The sequence below is a fragment of the Lygodium microphyllum genome, chromosome 3 (assembly GCF_053477565.2).
Source record: "Lygodium microphyllum isolate KBCC chromosome 3, Lygodium_microphyllum_v1.1.10, whole genome shotgun sequence".
Taxonomy (NCBI): domain Eukaryota; kingdom Viridiplantae; phylum Streptophyta; class Polypodiopsida; order Schizaeales; family Lygodiaceae; genus Lygodium; species Lygodium microphyllum.
In genome coordinates, this window is record NC_141137.1 from 120,962,058 (window position 1) to 120,966,045 (window position 3,988).

The window sequence follows — 3,988 nt, forward strand, 5'->3', positions numbered from 1 at the left end:
CAAATCAAAAAGGTATGAGAGACACCATCGTTTTAGTACTTAATGAAGTTATACTACAAAAGAAGATTGCATTCCATGCAAGTTTAGGAGGCCTTCTTGAGGGATGGCATGAACAAATAAAAGCAGTAGGGGAGATATGGACTCACATTTGGGCCTTTTAGTTGTAGATAGAGAAAGCCTCTCAAGAAATAAGAGGAGAGCTACCATTATGATAAAAATGGGATTTTTAATTTTTTGAATGTCTCATATCATTCTAAAAAAATTCCAACATAAAACATTTTTAGGTATACTTGGGGACAAATTCATGGAGGCACATAAAGAACATAAAAAAAGAGGCTCCCAAATAACTTAAGAGGCTAGATAATGACATTTTTTATTAGTCTCATACACTGTTCCATTCTTCCAATTTTTTTTTGAAATTCTCGAACGTCACACCAAAATACTCTCCCTCCATTCTAGTATCCCTATATTTTTCTTGAAACTCTCAAATACTAAATGAAGTATCTCTAGTCCCAAAATTTTGCATGTGATTCGCTCTTCTCGCTCATGTATTTCATTCAATGTTTTCTTTTCTTTTGTTTTCTATTTCAATGGAAACTATATATTTTAGATAAAGATGACCAAAGGTGATTTCTATGAGGGGGGACTTGGGCCGGCACAACGTGAAGAGGGGCTTTCAAGATTGGTGGGTCCCCCCTCACGTTTTACATAGGCCCAAGGTCCTCTCACATTGTGCCAGTCTAAAGTAAACACAATGCAAGGGGGTGTCCATCATTGTGTTTGAAAAAGTCTTATCATATTGTGCCAGTTAAATCACCATCACATCTTCATAAATTTGTCTCATCACCATCCCACTTCTTCACAAATTCACCTCCAAATGATCGTTTTGAGCATTTTTGGCACCCCATGGAGCTTTTGAGATATCCTAGATACAAAAATCAATTGAGAGTACCAAAATCAATATTTTGGGTGCAGAATTGGGCAAAATCAATGCTGTTCTTACATCCCTAAATGCCCAAAATCCAAGACGGGATTTAAAAATGCTAAAAACGGACAATTGGAGACCAATATATGAGAAAATAGAAAAGATACCTATGAGGATTGACGCAACATGAGGGGGGACCCGGGTTCCCCTCACATTGTGCCAATCCTCTCAGATTGACATTTTGGGTGGAGACTTTGGTAAAATTAATGGTGCCATTGTGTTTGGAGCAATTCAAAACCTTCATCTAGGGTCCAAAAATGCTCAAAATGGAAATGAAGAGACCAAGATATGAAGAAATAGAAAACTCCTCACATTGTGCATGTCCTCCCAAGTTGACATTTTGGGTGGTGAATTGGGCAAAACTAATGGGGCCATTGCATCTGGAATGGCCAAAGCCCTTGTCCAAAATTGAAAAATGCTCAAAATGGACACTAGGAGACCAAGATATGAAGAAATGAAAAAGGCAGTTGGAAGGACCCACACAACGTGAGGGCCACCCCTCCAGGATAAGCATGCCACTAAGATAGGGATATTCTACATAGATGATATAATGAGGGCATAATTCAAAGAAAATTGGACCATTTGATAAATGTGATTTTGGAAGGTCCCCCCTCGCGTTGTGTGGGTTCTCTCAATCACCTTTTTTATTTCTTCATATCTTGGCCTCATTGTGTCCATTTTGAGTGTTTTCCGATCAGGGGGTTTTGGGTTGGTTCGGACATAATGGCACCATTAATTTTACTGAATTCTCCACCCAAAATGTCAACTCGGGACAACCCACATAATGTGAGGGGATCCCCTCCAAAAATATGAAGGGGACCTCTCCTCGTGTTATGTGAGTCCTGTTGGGTGCATTTTTTGTTTCTTCATATCTTGGTCTCTTGGTGTAGATTTTGAGGTTTTTTTGACTTAAATGGGGGATTTTTGGCTGTTTGGGTTGCAATGGTACCATAAAAAATGCCGAATCGGGAGGAGGGTCAGCATAATGAGAGGCTCCCATCTTTCAATCTTAAATGGGGGTTTTTGGTTGTTCAAGATACAATGGCATTATTGAAATTGTAAACTCGAGAGAAGGGGGGGGGGGGGGGGGGGAGGGGGGATGCGCTCATGTTGTGTGGGTCCTCTTTGGTGACTTTTCTATTTCTTGATATCTTGACCTTGGACCCTATAAGGGGGTTTTGGCATGTTCCAATGCAATGGCACTGTTGATTTTGTCGAATTCTCCTCCCAAAATGTCAAGCCGAGAGGATTGACATAATGTGAGGGGACCCCCCACCAATTTTTTGTTGGGGTAAAGGCGCCTCCGCCGTGCCGCCTCGTGTATTACTACACTGACAGTACCCGCCACTGCACACTGCAGGTGGCGGGCGCCCGTCACGTCACTTTATTCTTTACATTCATTTTTTAGTGACTAGCAAATAAAGGAAAGCCCGGTCACACATTGTGACTGTTGGAGTTCCCATTTCTTGTCTCTCTCTTTCTTGCTCTTGCTCTCCCACCATAGCTCGTGTGCAAGCTTCGATCCTTCTCACCTTTCAACTGGTATCGGAGCTTGGCTTCCTCTTGCTCGAGCTTGACTCGGTGCTTCTCTACCTTCACATCGACTCCCTTCACGCATTGGATCTCCATCCCGGCAGCCATATCCGATCTCCCCGAGCTCCCGTCACTCCTCGGCTTCCCGAGCACCTTCCCGGCCTATTGAGGCACCTTCAAGGCATTGATACTGAGGTATTTGATCATTCTTTCAGGGTTTTATTTCAATCTACAGGTTGCAAATAGCAAGGGCAGCCATGGCTTCAAACCCTTGAAGCTTATTCTCCTGATATTGTGCCTTACACCTATCAAGGCTCAAAGAGGCTTGTCATAGGCCTTTGATAGGCCCTTCTTGAGCCTCCCATTACCCCCTTTTCAGCCCATGTGGAGCAGCAGCAAGTTCAGCACCAACAGGGCAGATTGCACCATTTTTTTCCAGGCTGTTAGCACTCATCTACTTCAGCTCCAAACTTGGCCATTGCTTCTTGCTCTCTACCTTGATCAAGAGGGCTATAGACTTCATGTTTGATGTCATTCAAGATTTGGGCATTGGTCTTGATCATTCGGGGCTGATTTCTTCAGATTTGGGACTGTCATAAACTGTCATAACAGGCTGAAAACAGGGCAGCACCATTGGCATTAGCATTTGTTGCTTATACTCCATTCCGGTTGTGCTATTTGATGCCCATATGCGGTCTACATGATGCCTAGTGCCTTGGGAATGTATGCACATGATTATGCCATGATTTTGGCCTGAAATATTGGCTGAGATTTCTCAGTTTTGACAGTCAAACTTGGCTGTAATAACAGTGGGCTGAAGGTACTTTGGATGCTTTGTCACTTACCTATTGGTACCGGATGTATGCTTTGGGATTTGCCATCATGTATCTGATATTTGGGGACGACTTTGAGCTCATGTTTGAATCTATGGAATGTATTTGAGCTACGCATAAGCTCCGTCTTGGTTGGTATTCACTGGCATTTGGACCGACTTGGCATGCTCTTGGACCGCTTATGCCTCATGTCTATGCTTGACAGTTAGGCTTCATACATTACATGCTTTGGTTCGTGATATATGCTGCTTGGTTCGTCTATGCTTTACCGACATTGGGAGCTTTGCCTTGGATGTATTTGAGCATTTCCAACTCAGTTTGATCATTTACTTGGTTGTTTCCATCAGTTGCTTCATGTATGTCATGCTCTTGGGATGCGTATGACGCATTGACTTGGTCACTTGTCACTGGTACTTTGTCTTGGGTTGCTTGAGCCCTTGAGCTTGTTTGTACGCCTTTTGTGCCAGTGGGAGCATCTTGCATGCTTACTTGACCTTGAGCAGGGATTACATGCTATTGGAGCAGTTACATGCATTGGAGCAGTCTATGTCATTACGCAGTTACAGATGTATTGAGACTTTGGAATTATACTCCGACAATTGGATGTTGCATTGAGTATATATCTTGGTTCACAGGA